The 24,613-nt window shown below is 54.7% G+C and overlaps 1 protein-coding gene across 5 annotated transcripts in view; it reads right to left on the minus strand.

The window, feature by feature from the left end:
• Positions 1-24,613, minus strand: part of ZFHX3 (zinc finger homeobox 3) — a 752,695-nt gene that overhangs the window by 187,569 nt on the left and 540,513 nt on the right. Inside the window, exon 1 of one of the 5 annotated variants that reach the window (XM_068955805.1) lies at positions 8,522-8,656. The exons of 3 other annotated variants lie outside the window; for them this stretch is intronic. The gene's annotated coding sequence lies outside the window, so the exon portion shown is untranslated. Of the gene's footprint in view, positions 1-7,961; positions 8,048-8,521; positions 8,657-24,613 lie in introns of those variants that run through there. One more of the 5 variants, XM_068955811.1, reaches the window with a different exon arrangement.

Consider the following 24,613-nt stretch of genomic DNA (forward strand, 5'->3'; position numbering starts at 1 on the left):
TTGTTCAGTTGCTTAAACATTTGCCGTTTCAGGTAAAACTGCGGCAAGCCTGCCATGAAGGAAGCTTTTCATGCAGGGCTGGTTTGGCACCAGACCCACCTCAAGAATTTCCAGGATCTCATGCAAACCTCCAAGTGTTTCAGTCCGGTCAAAATAAAGAGGAATCAGCAGAGGCTGGTTAAAATAAAGACAACCAAGGGGGAAAAAAAAAAAAAAACGTGGCACCTCCTTCAAACAGACACTGCTGCTGGCCAAATAGGTTTCTGAAATAGCAGCGAGGGACAATATGTTTACACACCTCCTGAGATCCCAGCCATTCATTCTCCGTTAGCATGCAGCGCACGTCCAGTCCCACTCCAGGATACTTTAGCGAGCAAAAGGCACAAAACACAGCAATACCGGGTGCTCTATCTCATCTCTCCTCTGCCGCTAGCCAGGCCAGACCATCACACAACTCGTCCTAGTTCGTCCCCTGCTAACGTCTGTCTGTCGTGATGCAACAGATGCTTCTCATTGACTTTCCTTACTCCTTGGCCAATAAGCCAACACCAGAGCTGATGCACTCCCCCAAGCAGGCCGTCGCAGAGCCGTCTTGGTTCTCTGACCCACTACACGGCATCAGGTGCGTTACAAAACCCAACAGGACGCCTCTAAAAACTCGTTCTGAGGAACAGGGTGGACTTCAAAAAAGTATGCCTGCCTACGCTTTCACACGTGGCACTGCTTTGACTTGGAGTCTCTAAAACTACAAATACTGACGCACACAGACAGGCCTCCTCCACACCAGTGTTTTGTACTCTGGGAAGCAGCAAAAATAGGAAAGATCAAAATATGTTACTAAAAATAGTAAAAAAAACAAACAAAACCAACCCCACATACTGTTTCTATAGGACCAGAGCACAAGTTTCCAACATAGCCTGCCTTCACGAAGGTGTAAAAGCCCTTTCAGGCAATCCTGCTGCCTTCCAGGCTGATCTTCAGCTTGGTCAGGTATGTTCCTGTTTCCCCATCTCCCATCTGTATTGCAGGTATTGCTTTTCCTTTTTTCCCCACCTCCCAATGGAGATGGCACTCATTACTCATACTCCAGTAGGAGCCAATGAAAAACCTAGCTCAGACAGGAAGACTCACCCTTCTTCCTCCATCCAAATAAAGGTCAATGAAAGCAAGACTCCAGGCCTGTTCATAACAGCCCTACAGAACAAGGCCTGCAGCAAACGCAAGCGGCAACTGCAACTACCACAACGCAGGAAAACAGGACAAAGGTAGCTGAGCCCTTTTAAGAAGTCCAGAATTACAGTCGCTATCTGAGACCCAGAAGGCGCGCGATGCTCTAGACGACTAGACGCATTCTGGCTGGATTCAAAACTACCGCGTTACTATCACAAACCACAAATATATCACCTTAGCTGGTCTTCCTCCCAGTCCATGAAGCCAGAATAAAACCCCCAACACGTGGAAAACATCAGGAAAATAAGAAAGGCCTACAACACAAATTAATTTTCTATGTATGAGCGGATAAAGGAGGAGCGAGCATCCTTCTCTGAAGGACTCCAACGCAATCACAGCTGCAACACTGCGGTTCCAGGCTCCTGCCCAGCAGAAGGGTATTAGCGCATCAGGAAGACAGTAGGAGCAAAGCAGTAGCAGCTCATGAATTATCTGGGAGGAGGAGGAGGAAAAAAAAAAAAAACACAGAGAAAGTAACAAAGAACAAAATTTAAGGATGTAACAATGCTTCCGGAATTTAAGACCCATTATGTTCTTTCCCGATTAACCCTCACTTGCAGTCTCTGCATGTGAACCAAGCATTATCCCACTCCACGCTCCAGCTGAGGCAAACATTTGGTGGTTTGCCCAAAGTCAGCGTCAGAACGAGAACAGATCTTCTGACTTCCAAACAAGCTCACAGTGTTAAGCTGCTTTTAACTGTCTATACGGAAGATGAAAAACAGCAAGAAGAAAGGAAACTTAGGAAGGAAGTATGTAAGACTAAAAGGGACAAAATTAACAAGAGAAAATTAAAAGGGGAAAAATTTAGGCTGAGACAGCTGAACGAGCTTTCGAGGAGCAAACGCATCAAGGCTGCAGAATTGCCTCCCAGAGGAGAGGCTGGAATCCCCTCTCCTTAAAACTGGATGTGAAAAAGCTGACTGTGACATCCTGCAGGAAACGCCAAGGCACGGAGCCCTGCCAGCTTAGCGCGAGCATCCATTAGGTTCTTTTCACCTTCGGCAGCTGCGACCGAGCCGAGCAACGTCCGGGGCGCTCGTCCATCCCTCGTCCCCCGCGACCCGCCGAGGCGGGGAAAACCCCCTCTCCCTTCCCCCCGCGCGGCGCGGCCGGCCGGGCTCCCGGGGGGCCGCCGCCGCCCGCTCCCTCTAATAGCTTTATGCAAATGCAACCAGCCTCTCGCAATTTGCCAGCGTGCATTACCCGGGGAGGGGGCCGGGGGGGGGGGCTTCACGTGAGACATCAACCAAGCAGAAGGTTAATTTGAAACTCACAGCCCTGCTGCTGGCAGGCTCGGCTGGCCCTCGCCCTCGCCGCCCGGCTCTCCTTCCTGTGCAAAGCCTGACATCTACAGTTCTGTCTGGCACAGTAAGGGGCTGCCGACGGACGGGAAACGCTCGCAAGGACACCGGCTACGCGGCAGCCAGCGGCTCTCACGCTCCGCCAGCGAGCGCGCGGCCTCCCCGAAAGCTTCTGCTCCCTCACGAGCCAAGCGGGCGCAGATGGACCCCGGCCCTGCCAACGGCCGCGCGCCCGGAGGAGAGACCGCCGCGCCAGCCGGCTCTGCCACGGCCCGCCGCGTAAACTCATCCAAAGCCAGCTCCTACCGCTGCGTGCTGTCGCGTTAAAGAAAACCCGAAGGGCGCCAGGGCCTCGTCACGCCATCTCGGCGCCAAACCGCGGGAACCGCTTCGCCCGGGGCTCGGGAGCGACCTGGCGCTCCGCGCCTCGCGGCAGCGTCCAAGGGTTTACACGCGGGCTTCTGCAACACAAAAGCAGGGATGAGAGACTCGAGCGGCTGCGTGTAACGGGAACCCAAAACATCTTCCACATACGTCAACTGATTAATCGTTTCTGTAACTCACAAGCGTGTGCCTACGATACCGAGCGGTTTTGCGCTTCGAGTACTCCCCACGTTCAATCCTCTGAACCCATCTCCAGGCCGGCCAGCACGTTTTTCCATTACGCAGCCTCTCGCCAAAAATACCTCGGCGAAGGATCCAGAGATTCTGCATCATCCCAAACCGCCCTGCACCTGACTGCAACCCCCTCGAGCTCCCACTGGCTGCCCCTGCACGGCCCCCGCATCCGCACCGGGGCTCCTCCGCTTCTTCACCCAACTCCGGCCTAACGGAAAGGAGAGACCCAAACCCACGAGCGCATCGCTAAACGTCACCGAGCTCGGGGAAAGCCGGCGATCACGGCAGCGCTGCCGCGGACGCTCAGCTGCGTGCTCCTGGCGGCGTCAGCCCGCCGGCCGCGGCGGCCTAGAGGAAGGAGGGTTAAAACTCCCGCTCCACGACAAGCCAGGCAGGCGCGGCGGAGGGCGACGCTGCAGCCGGGCAAGGCCGAAGGCTTCCCGCCCGCCCGAGGGGGTAACGGCCAGAGGCGCCGTCAACGTGAACACCTACGAGGAGCCAAGGGGTCCCAGGCCACGCAAGCTTCGCTTTTCCACCCGTGGGGAAAGGGCGTGCGCGCAGCGGGGGGAAGACCCGCTCCCTAGAGCGGCTCCGCTCCGGCGCCGCCCCGCGCCAGCGGACAACACCTCGTACCCGGCGGGGAACCCGCTTCAGGGCTAGCGCCTCGGCGCCGCCAGCAACAGGAGCTACGCACCGCAACGCACCGGCAAACGACTGTTTTTTGGAGGAGGGGGGGGGAACCCGTATCGTCGCTCTGCTTCACCTTTTATTAGCAGGAGGCGCGTTTGGCGCTCGTGACATCGCGAAACTGCGATCCACAGCGAAGCGTCTGCCTAGCAGCAGCGGGGAGGGCAGAGCCAGGGCGGCTCCGGCCCGCCCGCGACAGGGCAGGGGCACCACCCGAAGCGGCGTCCCGCGAGCGGCCTCGCGCCCCCGGACCCGCTGCCTCCGGGGACGCCCGCGGCAATAAACCCGCAACGGGGCTCGCGAGGCCGAGCTGCGCGGCAGGCGCCCCCCTGCTCGGCGCCCGCGGGCCCAGCGGCCGTTTCAGAGGAGGACGGGCCGGAAACCCCGGCAGCGCGCGGCTCGCCTCCCCGCGCCGGCGGGCCGACGCTGCCGCCCGGGGCGAGAGAAAAATAATAATAATAAATAAAAAAAACAAAACCACCCCAAAAGGCGAGCGGTGGGGAGGGGCCGTCCCTCGGGGAGCACCCGCCTCCCCCCGCTCCGGCGGGCGGCACCCCCGGCCCAGCGTCGCCGGACTCCCGCTTCTCGGCGGCGAGGGAAAACCCCAGTCGTGTCCCCCCCCGCCCCGACCTCTTTTACTACAGCAGCCAGAACGGACGCCCCTCCGCCAGCCCGGCGGCGCGCGGGGACGACCTCAGGGGCAGGCACAGACACATGGACCGCACGCGGGGCCGGGGCGGGAGGCGGGCCCCGGCCTGCCCTCACCTCACCCCGGCGCGCCTCGGCGGTTATATTTAGGCGCGTTACGGTCTGCGGTGCCGCGGCCCCCCTCGGGCGCTGCGCAGAATGCAGATTTTCCAGACAACAGACCACAACAGCTCCGTCAAAACCATTAGAGGCTGCTGCGCCCGGGCCCGGGCACAGATGTTTCGATTCCCATTCTCCGCCGCGACAGCCCTCCGCGACTCTATCGCGGCCCCGCGAATTAAAAACCCGACCCAAATCTCCCGCGGCGGAGGAGGCAGGCAGGGCGGCTCGGCCCAAGCGCCCGACGGAGGGTTCCCGGCCCGCGGATCCCTCTCCTCCGGCTCTGCCCCTCGCCGGCGGGCTGCAAACCTGCCCTCGGGCACCCCGGGGCCGCGAGGGCCCCGGACGGGCGCCGCGGGACGGGGGCGCCCAACCCCGGCACAGCGAGGGGCGAGGCAACGGCGCGGGCGCCGGGCACCTCGCCGGGGCCGTTTTCACCCGGCCCCCCCTCAAAGACGGCGGTCGCTCGGGTGTAAAAACACCTTTCGATCCCAACGCCGCCCTCGAGGCCCCGCGCGGAGGGGAGGAAGGTGGTTGCGGGGTAACTCCGCCGACGCGGCGCGCGGGAGCGAACAACAGCGACAAGCAGCACCCAAATAAAGTTAATAGAGAAGCCTGGGATTGGGTTTTTCAGCTTCGTGGTGCAGCGTGTTTTTTTTTTTTAATTGTTATTACTCTTATTATTTCGGGAAGCTGAAGAAAGCGCGAGGCGGGAAGCCGGCGCGGCCAACCGCGCGCCCCCCGGTTCAGGATTCAGCGGCTTCGGCCCAAGCCGCCGGCCAGGCCCCGCGGGGCAGGACCGGGAGCGGGAGCGGGGCGCCTGCAGCAAGGAGGGAGGGAGGGAGGTCGGTGCAGTGCCGGCGGCCGCTCCGCTCCGCCGCCGCCTCCGCTCGGCCCGGGAAGCACCTTGGCTCCGTCGGCCGGGAACAAAAGGCAGCGCCGGGCGGCGGGGGGGGGAGGCCGCCCGGGATCCCGTGTCCGGCCGGCTGTCACCGCCGCTGCCGGGCTGCACGGAGGCCGGAGCAAACTTCCTGATGCTCTTCCCAAAACGGCCGCGTTGAACAAAACGGGGGGGGGGTGGGGGGGGGAATCCAGCCAAGCAACCCCTGCAGCCAGAAGCGGAGTTTCTCCCCCCTCCGTTCCTTTTGTTTGCTTTTGTTTGCGGCCGAAGGCTGCGGGCCGAGCGGGGACGGGGCCGGACGGGAACCCGGGCGCCTCCGGCCGGGCCGGCGAGGGCAGGAAGCCCCCCGGGCAGCGAGGCGGAGCGGGAGGGCCGGGCCCCGCCGGAGCCCCCCGCGCGCCCCCCGCTCCGCAGTGCGCTTCATGCCGGACCAGACAGCGCTCCCTAATGAGGGAGCATTACAATCGGCTTGTAATGCTGAATTTTTAATGCTGCCAAGGGCTCCGTTACATAATAATGGGGGAAGCGGGAGCGGCGGCTGGGCCGCCCGCCGCCGAGCTGGAGCCCGGCCCCGGCCCCGGCCGGCGCAGGTGGCCGGCCCTGGACCGGCCCGGCCGCCGAGAGCTTACCGCCAGCGCCGCGTGACAGCTCCCGCATCATACCCATCCGAATTCCTGCCCTATCAGGAGATTTACACAAACTTTCCTGAAGTGCGCGGACGGACGATGCCAAAACGCGCGCTCTCGCCTCCTTCGCGAAGCGGCAGGGGAACGATTCAAAGCCAAAGTTCACCAGCATGTTCGCTGCACGCTCTCGTATGTTCGAGCGCACACAGTCTCCGCTGCTCCTCTCTGTAATACCCTAAGACTGTAAATCTATAACCACTGCAATGATTTAGTGATTAAAAACATGATAACATATTGTGTAACTGCAAACCACAGAATCCCTGCCAACTCTCCTCCAAGATACAGGAACAAAAATACAGAATATGCGTTGCTTGCAGCAGTCTTCCTAAACTCAACTGAAAGATTTTAATAATAATAATAATAAAAAAGCTAAACATCAGAGAAAGGCTGGATACAATGCAAGGCTGGAAAAAAAAAATTAAAAGACAAGACTTAAATACGATTCTTGCTCTAACAAATTGCAATCTAAACATGCCTCTCTCTTCTCTCTTTTTAAGTTTGTTGTAACTGGAATAACTGGTCTTGTGTGATGTCTTGCATATTCAAAGTGCTTTGTAATAGGATACGGAGACCAAACCTTATTTGCCTAAACTCAATGGGTTTTATTTTTTCCCCTTCCCCCCCCATTTCTTTTCCTTTTATTTTCCCTCCTTCCCCCCCCCTTCTCCCTTGAAAAGGGGGGGGGGGAAAGACGAAGGAAGCAAAAGGAAGAGAAAGCTTTAAGCTCTAAAGCAAATACCTGAAAGGGGAGGCTGCAATTTGTAATATGGTGAGGAAAGCCAAATATCATATATATATTTTTAAAGGCAGCTGTGGGAGTTTTGGCCTCTAAGCAGCCGACTTGACCCCATTCTCTCTATTCTCTTATTTCCCCCGTTGCAGGATTCCTGCACCTTCAGTCGGATTCGAACTCAATGTGACCCTAAGGAGGGAGTCACCGAGCCTCCGGAAAATTGCTCCATATTAAACAGGAGCGAGACGAAGAGACAGACAGACAGACAGGCACGGCAGATATCTACGTCCTACGTATCCACACAAAGTGCAGGACGAACCCAAGAGCAGCTTCAAGCACAGCTTGAAAGAGAAACAGACCTTTCTCAGAGTCCAAAAAAAAAAGGGAGGGGGAGGGGGGGAAGGGAGTTAAAGAATTTCAAAAAACCAAACCCAATTTATAAATAATTCACATTAAAAATGTGTGTGCGTGATACATACACACGTATAAATACACACACACACACACGTACGTGTACTCGCACACAAACGCACACTCTTCTCTGGAGGTTTAGTTTCACAAGAGCATGAATTGCTCTCCCTCTGAAGGAGAGGGGAACAGTTTATTCAGAGGAATCAATAGGAAAGAGCATTTGCAAATATTTAGATAAGCACTGTGCGATTCAGCATTAAGTAATTAAAAACTGAAACTGAGAAAGGGGGGATTGGCCTACAGTGGCGTTCGCTGCCTTCACCTCTCCCATCCCCCTAACCGCATTCTTTCCAAAACTGAACCTCTCCACTGAAAATAAAAATAATAATTACTCTCATTTGCAATTCCATTTCAAAACGCATCCCCGAGACCAATCTACTTGGGCAGCGAAATTTCAGGGTCTGGGCAGAGGGCTGCAACGCTCTCTGGATCAGAACAATTTTAAGTAGTTCTTCACCCCTTTGTTTTCCAGTGTATTAACTGCACAGAATTATACGTATTTAACCCCGCCGAAGAAACCTTACGCTGCACCGCGGGTCCTGGGAAGTGTCAGCGCTCCCTTAGCAGGCCCGCAAACGTCAACTAAATTAATCCCACGCTCAAAATTTAGTCAACACGAAGCACGTTTCCTTTCAAATTTCTCCGCGTCCGCCGGGGGGAAGCGGGGCCGGGGCAGCCCCCGGCGGGGCGGCGCGGAGGGGCGCGGAGCGGGGCGCGGAGGGGCGCGCAGCGGGGCCGGGGCCGCCCCATCGATTATGCAGATGGCGGAGGTCGATGCCCCGCGCCCGCCGCCCTGCGCGCCCGCGGCCCCGCTCCGCTCCGCGCCCCGCGCCGCACAAAGCCGGGCAGCGCCGCGGCCATGGCCGGCGGGGCGGGGCGGGGGCTCCGCGGGCGCGCAGCGGCCCCGCGGCGCCGGCACCTGCGCGCTGCCCGGCGCGGCACAAAGTTTGCCGGGGGAGCCGCGCCGGGCCGCGCTGCGCCGGGCCGGGCCGGGCCGGGGGGGCGGACCGGCCCCATGCAAAGCAGCGCGGGCGCCCGAGCAGGAGGAGCCGCGCGGGGACGGGGCGGAAAAGTTGCCACTTACGCGGTCGCTGCTCGGCGGCGGCGCTCTCAGAGCCGGGCGGCGGCGGCGGCGCGGGGGGGACGGAGCCCATGCAGGCTGCGGCGGCTGCGGCGGCAGGAGCGGCGCGCTGCGCGCAGGGGCCCGGGGCAGCAGCAGCGGGAGCCGGGGGCAGCGGCCGGAGCCGAGCGGGAGCCGCCGCCGCCGCCGCCGCTGCCCAGCAGCAGCATCGTCGTCGGGGAGTTTGCAGCCCCCCGGAGAGAGGGGGCCGCGGGCGGCGGCGGCAGCAGCAGCGGCGGCGGCGGCGGTCGGGGCGGAGCGGAGCGGAGCGGCGGCGCGGAGCGGAGCGGAGCGGGCGGCGGGGCTGGCGGTCGCCGGAGCAGGAAGCGCCCGGACTCAGATCTGATGATTGGGAAGAAAAAAAACTCTTTGGATCTTTATTCTGCTAATTAGTTTCCTGCAAAAAATGGCTGATTAGTGCAGTGCGCATGTGCCTCATTACCCAGGCACGACGGGAAGGGCTAATTAGCCACCTTCTGGATCAATAAGATTCAGCCCAGGCGGCGGGGGAGGGAGCGAGCGAGCAGGAGCGGGCGGGGGGAGCGCGGCGGCGGCGGCGGCGCACCGAAACTTGGGGCGAGCGGCCGGCCCCCAGCCCGCGGCGGGGGGGCTCCGCGCCGCTCCGCGGGGCCGCGCCGGGGAGGGGGCGCCGCGGCCGGGCGGCTCCGCTCCGCTCCGCTCGGCGGCGGCGGCGGCGGGGGGCTGCGCTCCGCGCTGCTCCGCGGGGCCACCTGCCCCCCGCGCCCCGGGCGGGGCCGCGCCGCACCGCGCCGCCCCGCGCAGGGCCGGGCCGGGCCGCGGCGACCCCCGCCGCCACCGCCGCCGCCCGAGCTCCCGGGAGGAGCCGGGAAAGTTGCGGCCGGAGCGAGCGCAACTTTGTGCCTGCGCCGCCGCCGCTCCTGCCCCCCGGCGGCGTCCGCGCGCGGGGAGGCGGCGCGGCTCGGCCCGGCCCGGCCCGGCCCCGCTCCGGCCCCGGCCCCGGCCCCGCTCCGGCCCCGCCGCCCCCATGCAAACCCTGCGGGCCGCCCGGCCAGCGGCGGGACAGCTGATCGATACGGCCGCGGCCGGCCTCGCCGCGAGCCGGGCTACAGGTTTCACCAGCCATCGCTGGCAACAGCTTTGTCATTTTCTAAAAATAAGAAGCTAAAAGTTATTGTAGAAGAAGGGGCTTTTTTTGTCCCCTGCACAATATGCCTTTTGTGAGTTTAATGCCATTCTGGGGCTCTCTATAGCCCCGGACAATGGGGAACTCCAGGAGGCGGCTGTGCCTCTGCCTTTTTTCTTTCTTGCTTTCTCTTTTCTCCCCCCACCCCCTCCTCTTTTTTCCCCTTTTTTTTCCTCCTTTTTTAGGAAAGGATGCAACATTCCTCCAGTCCCAACAGAACCTGTGGTTTGATCAAATAAATATTTCTCTAGTGTTACGGCAACATTTTTCACTTTCAGTTCTGGTCCATTTGTGATTATTATTTAAAATCTTTATTTCCAGCAGCTTATCACTTTTCCCTCCCCGATCCAGCCTTGGCGAAAAATGTAGATGATCGCTGGGATTGTGGGATTTGGAATTTAGGAGGTGAACCACTAAAGAGACTCTATCCAGGATTCAGGAATACGTTTTCTTCATCTTTCTGTAAGAGCCTGTTTTATTATTGACGCAAATGCAGCTGAATTAATTCATCTCTTTTTGAAAATCCAAAGAAGCTTTTGGAATTTTTTTCTTTTTTTTCCCTTTTCTTTTCTTTTTTCTTTTTTTTTTTTTAATAGTAACCCAAATAATTCACTTCCCGATTTGTTTCATAGTATTGAACAAGGAATGCAGTTGCGGTCAGTTTTTCCATTTGGGAGAACCTTAATGTAGATGTATTTTATATTGCAAGGTAATAAACTGCATGTTTGTTAGTAAGTATTTTTAATGAAATGTATCAAGCTTTCCATTATTTCTTAGCATGGGGGTATCATTTAAAATTCTGACAAGTCCCTTTAATGGGATTGGGGGGGGGGATAAGAGGAAAGGCTACTAGAAATTTGGAGTAGCGCTGTAATAGTTGATATGTTACTGGAAGAGTCTTGCATTTTGAGGATATTCACAGGTTGTAATAATAGAGGTTTAATATGTACCATGGTTATTTGAATACTGTAGATGAAACACTGATGTGTACTAGTGTAACGCGCATGCTGTGTGTGAGTTCTTACAGTCTGCTAAATGGACAGACTCAGGTACGCTTCCAGCTTGCCTTAAAAAAACTGCCCTTAAAAATCTGTTGTTCCCTGCACAAAATGTATTTGCCCACCTTTATTGGAAGAATAACTGTAACGTTACTTGCCCTTCCAAAGAAAACCAACAAGCCCTCAGGCAAGCAGAATTTTGCAAGGCTGCTTGGTGCGCTATCTATAAAGGTGCATGTAATTTGTAACTGTTGTTCTTACTAAATATGAAACAAACGTGGTTTGATGATAATGTCGAGATGAGAATAAAGTAACCATTGTCTTTTAGTACTTGGTATAACTTGTAAGAAGTGCGTTATTTTCACCAGAGGCTGTAGATCTCGCGGACCCGTCTGCGAATGGGTGCTGCCTATGTACGCACTTTTTGCGGAGTAAAGAAAAAGTAAACCTGTGGAGAAGGTGACAAGCAGATGTAATAGCACTGTCGATGCTCCAGCACTAGGCACCTTAGAAATAGCGTGTACAAATGCACAGGGTCTAGCCGACGTGTTCATTTTCTTTGCATCGTGAATTCTAGTTTTGTGTTGCTGTCCTTTAATTTCCCATGACAACATATGGATTCCATAAACGCAAACATGCCGGAGTGCATCTGTCTGGGTAGTTAACACAAACCAAACATCCCCCTTTTCGGCGATTCTGCTGTTCCTATGGCTCTGCTGCGCTCTCCCCTCCTGCAGCCGTCCTCGCTGCTCCGGCATTCTTGTCCTTTTATGCTCTCGCAGTGATCCAGAGTGCCCGAGAGGGAGGAGGGCGGCCGGGCGCGGGGTCAGAGCCCCGCGCCGCTGCCCCTCGCCGAGGCAGCCAAGGGTTAAGCGCCAGGCGAGGGGCGAGCCCTGCGCCCCCCTCGTCCCTGCGCCGGGAGCCTGGTCCGGTGGGAGGCTCTGCGCTGGGGTCAAGTCCTAGGACATCTTTCTTCCCCTTCCGTAGGGGCAGAGGGTGAGGTAAAGACCACTGCAGGAACTGGCCAGAGCGATAAAGCCAGATCAAGGGGATGACGACGGTTTGCCCCTCGTCCTGAGCACTGACGTGCAGATACTGAAAAATGGAAGAGTTCCCATTTTTACCAGGGTGCGAAAAGAGGCGGTGGGGGGGTCCGTGGAAAAGGAGACAAGCCAAGTAAGGAGTGCAGGACCAGCCAGGCAAACCGCTGCACAAAGACCAGAATGAATCTAAGGAATTAGGGAATAATTTGTACAGTAACTGTTAGGTGCAGCCTTCAAACACGTGTACGTGTTTCTCATCTAGAAAATTTAGTTCCATTAAGATTTCTTTGTTCTGGGCAAAAAGACAATCTAGTTGCTAAAATATAAGAAGGGACTACCCTTGCTTTAATTAGCAATCTCGATACAACCTTATCTGCAATACTGTGGATGCCGCTTATTTCTATATATGTATCTCTACATATATGTAGATAGGATTTTTGGTTCAAATATCTTTTAATGTGCTTAGTACAAAGAAGCTCTCAGTACAGTATCAGATCTGCAGGAAAAACTAGACAGATTTTTCCCATAGGAAACATGTTAAAGACAGTTGAATTATTAGATTAATCCTATTTTTTGTCTTGCAGCATATCTGATATATTTGTGCCTAGAAACATGTAGTTTCATTTATACGTTATTTTGAACAGATGGAACTAATGCCGGTGCTTTAAAGGAAACTTACCGTTTCTTAAAACGTGTAAAGATTATGAGGAACAAGGCAGATGCAAAACGTTTAACTTTTGAGGCCGCGCATATGGCTTTCTGGACAGAACTTTTAGAAAAGATGGTTGTTACCTTTGACGTGTAACGCAGGGTACGTGACTTCAGGTCCCCTGGGCTCTGCCAGGGGACGCAGCCCTCCTCTGGAAATGGGACCTGGCTGCTCCGCGCGTCGGGATGGAGAAGCCGTGTCCTGAGGCACGAGCGGGCCAGATTTGCATACGGCTACGGTGAAAACGGTTGACTACGGTGAATTTTTAGGGAGCCACAACCATATCACGTTTCTGTCGTCAAACTGGCTGTATACTACCTCTTTCCACTTGGGAACGTGGGGGAATTGGACAAAAACTTTAAGGTAGAAGCAGTCTATTGGACTGTCCGCTGAACTGACACTAGAGACTCACGTATGGATACGGTATGCATATAGTAAGAAAAAAGTTCCAGGTTATCTATTTAAATTCAGGCTTTACAAAAATCACTGTGATGAAAAATCCTGCTTAGAAAAAAAAAAAATCTCCATAATATCATCCATTTACGTAGCTTTGTGCTTCTTGGAAATATGTCTAAAGAATTGGAACAAAGCGTAGAAGGCCAGAGTCCTTGAAGTAGCTCCAAATGATAAAGTCTGCCATTCATTTTAAACACAGCATGCATTGTGAAAACACAGGTCAATTTGAAGGCATTTGTCAGATTTCCAGTTCCCTCTACTCCTTAGCAATGGAAATTTGCAATCGAATCCCTGTACTGGAGTTGGGAAGTCTGCCTTTATCAGTTTTACTACTTCACTCAAAAGCATTGCTCAGGTAAGTTGTCTTTTTATTTAGAAAGTTTGTTTGCATGAAGTTGCATACAAGCAGGGGGAGAGGCTGACATGAAATAAACTGGAGCAGATGCATTTACTTAGGGGTTTGAAAAGGAGGAAAAAAGTAGAGACGATCAGAAGGGACCGACTGCAAAGGGCTGTGTGCGCTGCAGAAGCGCTCCGATACCGTTCAAAGACGCCTAGCAAGAGGCATGGAAAGGGCTAGTCCAACAGCAGCACGTTCCTTGTTGGGATGCAGAAATGCAGCGAGGCTCGTAAACAGGGGCTGCAGAGACGCGCTGCTGAGCGCTTCTAGCCAGAGACACGCGTTTCTTCTGGAGGCACGTATGTATCGCTGAACGGGCAGGGGCCGAGCTCCTTTATTGCTAAGGGACAGAGGCAGGGATACGCTCGCGAGGGGTGTGTGTGTTTTCCCGGGAGAAATGCACAGTGCAGGATTTGGGCGAGATCTGGAAGCGGGGGGGGGAGGGGGGGAGAATTATCACAGGAGCGTTTGTTCCCTTCCTTTGTCTTTAACGTATTTCCAGCTTTTTTACTCGATTACTAAAAGAAATCTGTCCATCCATTTTGCAATCACTGGACTTAGTATAACCCCCAGGAGCGATGGGGCGTCAATGGGCTGTTCTCGCTACCTCCAAACCTCCGGCTAGGTTGCTGTAAATGCCCCTTAAGTCAACCAGCAGATTTTTTTCCTATGCGAATTTGCTTTTTTGCAGGCCTTAACACAAGATGACTAGATGTGTTTGTGATGGAAACAAACACTTGGAACGCGACTATATCTTTCTTTGCTTTTTTAAAGAAAGGAAGAAAAAGTCTTGGCATTTAATTAGGACTCGCTAACCTGATAAATATTGAACATCATTTCTTTGTGAGCTGTTGCTTATGCTCAGAGTACTCTATGGATGTATTCCACAATTGCACTTGCTTAATGTCTGTATCACCTCATGCCTATTGTATTTATGTTGTCATCAATGTCAGATTTTAATTAAACAATTAAATCACTGTCACAGTAATTTCCCTAGAAAACTATTTTAAATGAAAAATCTCACAATAAAACTAAGTGTTTGGGAACCATCTTAAAAGGAAAAGAAAGAAAGAAGTTGCAAAATAAAATTACAAATCCCACAGAATGAGAAAGAAAAAAAATTCTTTTCAGCACTGAGGAAAATTCTGTTTTGCCAGGTAGTTTCCACGAAATTCAGCCAGTGTCAATACAGTAACTAAAACAACTTGCTTGTCTTGAGGCCAGTCAGGGTCCCTCAAGCCGAGACGAGCTGGAGGGACTCCTACCCGTCGCCCATACAATCCTGTAGTCACCCCCACTGAGGGCCAGGAGCAAGTCCCACCATCCAAACCTTCACTCTTTCGATGCAAGTCAGGTACCAAGCGTACCTTGGGAAATATTCCGTCTGCCTTCTTGCCCTCCAAATTATTTTGGAATTAAGATGTGCAGAAAAGCCTGCATCAAACCGGTCCATCACTGAAGCACCAGTACCAGCTACGCTGGCTGTACGGTAACCGCGTGCTCGAAACCTGTGCTGTAAGCGGTGAGAAATCTGATCTGACATCGCGTCTTTGCGCCAGTTAATCAAACAGTTCATCTCTACCTCCTTATAAATACAGGTTCTTATTCCTCTAAGTTTACAAAAGGTGGAAACGAGAGGGGAGTCTGTGTGTTTGCTCACAGAAAAATCACAAATACGAGATGTAAAATTCATCAGACAAGATATCTGAAAGAATCACGCTCTCGTACATACGTTTCGGGGCATTACCTGTATTTAACATAAGCACATCTGACACTCGGAGCAGAGCCTCCGAAGCGAGGCACGCTTATTTAAATTTGGATTCCCGCATGTGATGCCACCGGGCGGGCGACGCACCCTGCAGCTAAGCCTGACCCTCCCCTCCCGGCCCGGGAGCCGCTCCGATTCGTGCCCTCTGAGGGCTGGGATGTGGGAAGCAAACAGCAGGGAGCTGCAGGAGCCGCGGACGCCAGCGCAGGCTCTGCTCCTCCCTCCGCGGGCCGGCGGCGGGCGGCCGGCGCTGGAGGATTCGCCTCCGCGCCCCCATCGCGCCGGGAATCCCGCGCGGGGTTTCGTCCACCTCTCTGCTGCGTTTTTATTGGAATGCAGCTTTGCCGATTTGGTAGCGCCGGGGATGCGTGTGGTTTCCATCAGCCCTGACGTGTTTTACAGCTGGAGATGATTTGGGGGGCACATCCAGCCTGTCCGTTTGCAGCCAGGTCTGATGTTTGTCTGCTGCTGTCTCGCTAATTTTTTTCTGTGTTGCCTCCATCAAAAGGTGAGATTAACCGTTTTGCACTAGAGAGGAAGAGGGGAACCAGGCCTGTCCCCCCCTCCCTGCTCATTTTAGTTTGTTTCTGGCGAAAGCGACTGCCCGGCGGCTCCTCTCCCCTCTCTCCCGCGGCCCACGAGAGCTGCGGGAGACACCTGGCGCGGCCGGTGCAGGGCTCAGCCGACAAGGCCCAGAACAAAGAGCCGGATACGGACAGTGCTCCGGGGGAAACCCCCACCGCTGCGCTCGATCCTCGCCGCAAGGCTGGGCCACAGCATCTTTAGCCAGAATTCAATCAGCGCGGACGAGTCCGGCAATGCATTTGCTTTAGCAGACGAAAGCTGTACGAGACCCTCCACCAGCCGCCAGGACGGAGCGCGTCCTCTCTGCGACCCAGCAGGGCCGTCCTGTCTGCATCCCAGGGGCAGCTTCCCTCAGCAGTTACTTTGCTGAACATGCGCAGACACAAATGCCCCTTTTTACACTTTGCAAAGGAAAGGGGAAAACTGATGGGGTTGCCCAGAACCCTCCTTCTCCAGGCAGGAGAGGCTGTGCTGGAGGAAAGTATTGCTCATAATGACACTTAAGCCCAGACACTTGAATGCTAAAGGTTAAACTTACATTCTTCAAGAAAGGGCTCCTTGCCAGCTTGAACTGTGTTGTGTGTTCACTACTGCCTCCTCCTCCTCCTCCTCCTCTTCATCCACTCTCAATCCACTTTTGGCATTTGTTGAAATAACTGAGTCCCCCCCCCCCCCCCAGCTGTATGTTTTCTATGCCAGTCCTCAGCCTTATGTCTGTCATAGGGTTAATAAATAAATAAATAAATAAATAAATACAATCAATCTAATGCTGGTACAAAAGTTAATTTTTTTTCTTAGCTGAAAACTACTACAGGTTCAATCCAAAAAACACCAGTCTAAGTACGTTTTCTATCCTCCAGTGAAACACAACCCATAGAACTTCTAATTGATTCCTCTAATTCCTGTGCAAAACAGTTAAATATGGACTTTTAAAGTACAAACTGAAAGGCCAATACCAATACATAAACAACAGAACAGAGAAACAACTTTTGGAGACAATAAGCTCCAAGGCTGAAGACGAAATTGGTGGCAACGCTTCCAAACGTTCGAGGGAAAAACAGAAACAGGAAAATGCCCACCCAGAAACAGCACTTCAAGATGAATTTCAGCATAATATGAAAAAACAGGTATACTGTTTGGATGCTGCATTTAGATCTTAATGATCAAAGAACACCTTCTCCATATGCTTTCATGCTTTTCCCCAGAGAGGTTTCCCCATTTGAAAAAAAAAAGACTGGAAATAACATTATGGTTTTATATGCTTTCTGAAGCAGCCTTTTTGCACAGTATCACAGAGACTTTCCAAGGAGAATCAATCGTGGGTCAAAGAAAGAAACAAGGATCCCTATCTCTCATCAGCGGCTGAGAATAGCAGGTAGGGAAGATCCAGGCTGGAAGGCCGGAGCAAACGCCTCGAGGAGGAGCATGGAACAGAGCCAGGGTGAGCTTCAGAAGTCAAACACTATTTTTATTTGGGTTCGCGGATGATAAAAGGCTAGCGATGCTCGTTTTTCCTACCCCCTGCAGCAAGGGACCGGTGGGTTTGTGGTGTTCTGCATCCCTTAAACAGTTGCTCACTGCAGTGTGTTTCTTGGCTCGGCCCTAATTGTGTCTTCTGGTCCCAGTGGAAGTTCACACTTTTTAATATCTCTTATTGCTTCTGCAACTGCTGCCACGAGTCAGCAATCACAAACAGGAAGCAATGACTCAGCAGAGGCACAACCAGCGCGCGGACAGCAGTCCTAGCAGAACGATAAAATCCCGTAAAACGAGACTAAAGGACCACGAGCCGCCGGCCCGGCACCACTGCTTTGGGCTGTAGGGCACGATTAATTTATGGCCTGATCCACGCAGCTGTTGGGAGACTCGGTTCCTACTGCAGCGGGTCAACGTCCACCGAAACCCAGTGGGGGAGGAAGGGGGGGGGGGCAAAAAAAAAAAAGGGCAGTTTTGTCGCCCGGGGCCTACGGGACGTTTCCGGAGCAGGGTGTTGGACGGCTTGAACCGGGGAGCGATCGAGCATCGCGGAACGGCAAAACCCGCTCTTGGCCGCCGGCGAGAGGACGGGAGCGCTGGGACCAAGCCCGCGGGGTGCCCGTTCGCTCTGCCCGGAGCGGGCTTTTCCTCTCTTACAGACGCTGGCCGCAGAGGGGGCAAGCGGAGGCGGAGGGACGCCCGAGACCCCCAGTGCAGAAACCCCTTTTTCACAGCAGGGCAGCGAGCGCCCGAGCTGCGCTCCGGGGCTGGGCCACGGGAGACCGCACGCAGCAAGGGCGGCACGGGATCCAGTCCGAGCACGGTTTCATCTGGTTTCTAACTGTATTTAGCAGCGGGTTTACTCCAGACTGAGCCTGCGTGAGTAAGCGCGTCTGCAAGCGCCGAGGATTGGCTGAGGCAGCGAGGAGGGTTTGCTGAAAGGCTTGTTAAGGAAGCACTGCTGACCATGCAACCCGATTACATAATGCTTCAAAAAATAACCGTACTGGGAGCCTTGTCTGGGCAGCGCGTTTCAGCAACAGAAAGCGGTATCAAATGTCTGCCTTTCAACCCGAAGGCTCATAGTATGTTTACGCCCCAATCTGACAGCGTGCTTCAGCGGCAAACTGCTCTGAAGAGGAAACGCGCTTCCAGGGGAAATGTCTGCCGTTCCCTTTCGAGGCAGCGCTGCACCCTGCAGACCAGCGTTATTTGAGCCCCTGTGAAACGACCACTCACCTCCGGGGTCAGAACGCCTCGCAGTTCTTGGGTACTTCCTATGACGGCAGCTTAGCTTTGGGGGGGGTAAAAGAAAGTAGGGGGCAACAGGCACCTGGTCACAGGAACATCGGTGACAGCGCTTCCCCCAGCTTTCTGCTCTCGCAGTTTCTCTCTGCCACGCCACAACGGTTAATCCGTAACTACTGTGCCCCATCCGTCCCCGCGAGCGATACCCCAACGAGATCGCAGAGCGGAAGCTGCAGGGTGCATCTCTGCTCCCGAGGTCAACGCAACGGCAGCCCACCTGGGACTGGCTCCCAGGCCGCAGGCGCGGCTCAGCCACGCGTCCTCCTGCTCCGCTGGGGACTGAGAAGAGACGTCTCCAAGCAGCGCAGGTAGTGTTTACTGCAGTTACTGGCCCGGCTGCTAGATCGCACTGAAAAGCAGCGCGGAAAAGGCACAGCTCAAGAGGGGAACCGAACGAGGAGCGCGCATACTAAGAAGCGTATTCTTGGCACTTTACAGAACTTTCTATGCACAAACGTCTGCTCTTCAATCGCTGGGAACGCTTCCCATGACATCAGCGAGCTCCCATGCGAGCTCCAAGTTCTTTGGTTTTTAACCTGTTCCCAGCCCCGGCAGCAGCAGGGTTTCCGCCAACTCAGGGAGCCTCTTTAACAGGGCGAGCGCCCCGTCCAGCACCTCCTCCAGCCAGGACGCAGCCTCTCCCGGGGTCCCCCCGGCCACCAAGCAGATCTGCTGCCGCCAGCACGCTGCACATCAGCAAAGCCTCCCTCCTCCCATCTGCCAGCCCTTTCGCTCCAAAACGGGCACCGCGCGTTCAAAACCGCAGCGTGGGAGAGGTCTGCGCTTGCTTTAATCCCTCCGCGTTCGTCACCGCGGCGGCGGCAGCGGCGAGGAAGGGGTGAAGCCGGGCTCCTCCGGCCGCGCCGCGCGCCCTCGCCGCCTTCCTCCCGGCTATTTCTGGACTGTTTACCTGGCAAGCGCCGCGCACGGAAACGCTGACATCGCGGCGGCTCCGGCAGCGCCGCTCGGCAGGCGCCGGCACGCGGGGCCGGGCCGGGCCGCGAGGCCCGAACCCGACGCCCGGCCCGGCCGACCGGGGGCAGGCGCCGGACCTCCCGCAGGCCAGCGCGCCGGCCTTCGGGCGCAACGCAGGTACAAACCTAACGGCTCGCGCTCCTGCCGACCCGCCTTCGCGTCCGGCAGCGCCAGCAACGCGAGGGCTGCGCCAGAGCGGACGAACGGCCGCCCGTGGGGGGCGGCGCGGGGCCAACGCGGCGCCCAGCCCTCGGGGCCCGGGCCGGAGCCCGCCGCGCAGGTGCTCGGCCTTGCCAAGGGTTATTTATCCCGGGAAGCGCGCGGCCGAGCTTGGGGCTCCAGCGACTCTGTGGAAGCTTTCTTGGTGCATTCGGGCACTCTGCCAAAGTATGCAGTTTAAAGGAAATGTTTAATAAAGACACAGGAGCCTCAAACTGTTTATTTTTCCTCGCAGAAAGGTGGAGAGACGACGTCCCTGGAAACTGCCTCGCGAGCCAGAAGGGGCCGGGGAGGCCGGAGGCCGCGGGCCTGCCGAACCGAGGGGCTGCGCCGGCGCGGGCCGCCCGCCCTCCCTCCCCAGCAGCCCCGTCCCAGCGCTCATAAACTGTTGGGGGAACAGGCAGCCTATTAGTGACTCTATTAAGTCTCCATTAGTTAGGTGTGAACTCATTACTCTAATATACTTGGAGGTAGGATTCCACTTGCAGGACATTAGCACTTTAATAAGCGCATTTACCACTTAGTCCTGGACTGGGAGAGGGCAAAGAAACACCTCCGCGTTTCCTGGTGGCCCGCGGGAACGGCGTCCCCCGCGGGAACGGCATCTCCCGTGGGAACAGCGTCCCCCGTGGGAACGGCATCTCCCGTGGGAACAGCGTCCCCTGCGGGAACAGCGTCCCCCGTGGGAACGGCATCCCCCGTGGGAATGGCATCTCCCGTGGGAACGGTGTCCCCCGTGGGAACAGCGTCCCCCGTGGGAACGGCATCTCCCGTGGGAACAGCGTCCCCTGCAGGAACAGCGTCCCCCGTGGGAACGGCATCTCCCGTGGGAACAGCGTCCCCTGCAGGAACAGCGTCCCCCATGGGAATGGCTTCTCCCGTGGGAACGGCATCTCCCATGGGAACGGCATCTCCCGTGGGAACAGCGTCCCCTGCGGGAACAGCGTCCCCCGTGGGAACGGCTTCTCCCGTGGGAACGGCATCTCCCATGGGAACGGCATCTCCCGTGGGAACGGCGTCCCCTGCAGGAACAGCGTCCCCCATGGGAACGGCTTCTCCCGTGGGAACGGCTTCTCCCGTGGGAACGGCGTCCCCTGCGGGAACGGCGTCCCCTGCGGGAACAGCGTCCCCCATGGGAACGGCTTCTCCCGTGGGAACGGCTTCTCCCGTGGGAACGGCATCCCCTGCAGGAACAGCGTCCCCCATGGGAACGGCTTCTCCCGTGGGAACGGCATCCCCTGTGGGATCGACATCTCCCGTGGGAACGGCGTCCCCTGCGGGAACAGCGTCCCCCATGGGAACGGCTTCTCCCGTGGGAACGGCTTCTCCCGTGGGAACGGCATCTCCCGTGGGAACGGCATCCCCTGCAGGAACAGCGTCCCCCATGGGAACGGCTTCTCCCGTGGGAACGGCATCCCCTGTGGGATCGACATCTCCCGTGGGAACGGCATCCCCCGTGGGAACGGCATCTCCGTGGGAACGGCGTCCCCCGTGGGAACGGCATCTCCCGTGGGAACGGCGTCCCCTGCAGGAACAGCGTCCCCCGTGGGAACGGCATCTCCCGTGGGAACGGCGTCCCCTGCGGGAACAGCGTCCCCCATGGGAACGGCTTCTCCCGTGGGAACGGCTTCTCCCGTGGGAACGGCATCTCCCGTGGGAACGGCGTCCCCTGCAGGAACAGCGTCCCCCATGGGAACGGCTTCTCCCGTGGGAACGGCATCCCCCGTGGGAACGACATCTCCCGTGGGAACGGCATCCCCCGTGGGAACGGCATCTCCGTGGGAACGGCGTCCCCTGCGGGAACGGCGTCCCCGGGAGCGCGTCGTTCCCGGGGCCGTCGTCCCCAGGAGCAGCCCAGCTCCCGGCATCCTCGGCGGGACGGTGCCCGGCTGTGGCGGCGAGCAGGGATCGCCCGAGGAAGGCACCTCCTCAAACCCGCTGGCCCTACGGGCAGCCATTCGTACGGCGGAAAAAAACTGGACGTGGCCAAAGCCACGGAGAGGTGCAATGGAGAACGGCAGCCGGCGCACCACGGGGATCAGAGCACAGACGATTTACAGCAAACGTCGTCGGGAACTTGGGGTGTTCAACTAAAAAGATAGCCGCGGCACGAGTGTGTCACGGCCTGTTCGCTGATCTGTTTGCTTCTTATATTGCTTTTTTGCCTTTGTCTGACTTGGCATTTTCGGCTTGTTTGCTCTTTGTGACAGGAACTGTCTTCCGTTGTCTGCAAAGCTTTGCACATTTGGAGGAAGTTACAGCAATCTAAATAATGAGCTTATATGAAATCAATTAATTAATAATAGATAGGATGCAGGAGCAGGGACAGAACTGACTTTACCTTGTTAGAATAATAAAAATATGATCATATGTAGAAAAATGGTGTATTTTTCTACATCTTTTGTGTCAGCTTTAAAATGCCACCGTGGACTCCGAGCAAGGGCTGTATCTCCGCGGCGGTGGAAGCCGCAGCACGCTGCAGGCCAGCTGTAGCAGGGATTTCTGGATGTCACTTGTGTGTGTTAACTTCATATTAATAAAGATATTAGTAAACTGGTGTACAACAATGGTCCTTCTGCTTTTTAAATCTAAAAGATCTTGTATTTCAAAGAGGGAAGTTGCAACCAAAATAAAGAAGGCCCAGAAGGTATTTAAGATGCAGCACAGTGTTTTCCCTTTTGGAGATGCCATAGAAGGATTCTGAAGTGTATGGCTACTAAAAGAACCCTGCTAATAATATCCTGCATTGCATATCCAGATTTTCCCATTGCTACATGGGTAGTGTTTTCTAACGAGTTTCTTCTGCAACAGCTCATCTCACATATTGTTTCCCTGAAGAACACAAAGACTCTGCACCACCTTCTGCACCCCTCCATACTTAGTCCTCCTGCAAAAGCACAGCCCACACAGAACCCTTCCCAAAACTAATTCTGAAGCCCATTTGTTCGTAAATCGGGCCAAACTGTACAAGAGCCCTGAAACAAACTATCCATGAGCTCGCACGTATGATTTCAAAAATGGTTTCAGGAGGAAGCATGATCTCGTTTGCAAGAACCTTGGCCAAAAAAAAAAAGGATGAAATTAATGATATTGCGTGCCTAAAACTACTCTTGGGCATCTGGGACTTGGAAGAGGGCCCAGCTCCTATTCCCAGCTCTGCCACGGACTTGCTGTCTGGTCTGAAGGACCGGCCAGAGCAGCCGGCAGGGAACGGCAGAGGTGCCCAAAGACAAAGGCGGATAAGGATCGACTTCACAACTCTCCTCCACCTTCTGTCCTGCTTTTCCCTGCCTGTAAAATGGGAATAACGCTGCTTTGCCTTGAGGGAGTGGAACATGCAAGACGTGATGTTTGTGCGGATGCTCCCGACGCGTTTCCAGATACACGCGTGACGGTGGCATGAAGTACCGTGACAGCACACCGAGTCACAGCGCACTGCAGATCGCTCTCACTTGCCCTCTTCTCACTTGCCTGTTCCTGTGGAATGAACTCTCAAGACTGAAAACATCAGCAGGCCCAAACAATTATGATGAAAAAATAAAACAAAGCTACTAGACGTGCCTTCTCCCTCTCTGCATACGTAGCACTTCCACCCACTGGCCTCCAGGTCAGTGGCAGCTTCCCTAATAAAAGACTGTAGCGATGTTGAAGTCTGATATCCGGCAACATTCGAGATTAAAGGTATACCTTTATCCCCCTGAACAGGAGAGAGATGCACCTTCCCAATGGGATGCAACACTTGCTTTCAGCCCTGGAAAATCCTGAAATAGCCACCTTTTATCAGTTTTGTTTTATCTAGGAAAACTATTTTGTCATTTAAAGGTTGTTCTGTGGGTCTCCCTTACCCTGTTTTATTGTTCTTCTGTTAACTAAGGCACCTATTTCTATGTGAAATATGATACAAGAATAGGTCCAGAAATCTGTTAAACTTTCTAAAGTATTCTTAAAAGAGCTTTTTGAACAATTTATATTTGCAGGACACAGAATAATGCAATAAGAGCTCATTAACAAACACTTGAGCTGAACTCATTTGTGGCTTTTCTAGTTACAAAAAAAATGGGGACATCCCCAAACTATTTTGCCAGGATCTCATATCCCTGTAATTCCTTATGTGTCTCAGCCATGAAATAACTTATGGCAGAATCATTTAAACTGCTAAGCAGAAGATTCAAAATAGCATACTTCAGTGACAAATGGGAAAGTTCATGCCCCAGAGTTTCTCTTTCAAACTCAGGGTTTTGCATCCTCACCTTGTTCCTATAAAGCTTTCTTCAGAAGTAAGGCTAAACACTTTTTTGGAGTGCAGAGGGGGAAGATATGGATGAAAGATGGCATGGGGCAATGAGACGGGATAAAATCCTGCAGAAGAGAGTTCTGTACGCAGTCCAGACCCTGGCAGTTTTTTTTTCCACCAGTAATGCTACTGCAAGGGACATAAAAAGACGGGCAATGAAAACTGCTTCTCACGCCGCAACAGGGAAAGGAAGATACTGCCCTTTCCATGTGGGACACACTGTCTGATGAAATCAAGTATTCAAATGACTTCTGTTTATACAGTATTTTAAGAAATAATACTAATTTGTAGAATTGGCATCTGGGGTACAAGTACACATAACCCTGGGAGAGCACTTACAGAGCCTTTCTGAAGCTAAGTAATAAACACTTTGTCTTCACCATGCTATTTATGGGTTGCTTGGGGGCATCCTGCTCTCTTTCTGCCCCTACCTGGGCATAAAATTATTGTAGAACTAGGTTTTAATAAGACCAACAGTAAATCTGAATGACCACACATGCACAGCTATTCCTGCTCCCCTGATCTCCAGCATTAATTATGAAGTGAAACTGTTTATACAAGTACATACCACTTTCCTGACTTCTTTCTTGTTTATGTCTAAACCTTTATGGACATAAAACTTTGGAATTTGCTTTTGGAATAAAACTGCAATTGAAACTG

The sequence above is a fragment of the Struthio camelus genome, chromosome 10 (assembly GCF_040807025.1).
Source record: "Struthio camelus isolate bStrCam1 chromosome 10, bStrCam1.hap1, whole genome shotgun sequence".
Taxonomy (NCBI): Eukaryota; Metazoa; Chordata; class Aves; order Struthioniformes; family Struthionidae; genus Struthio; species Struthio camelus.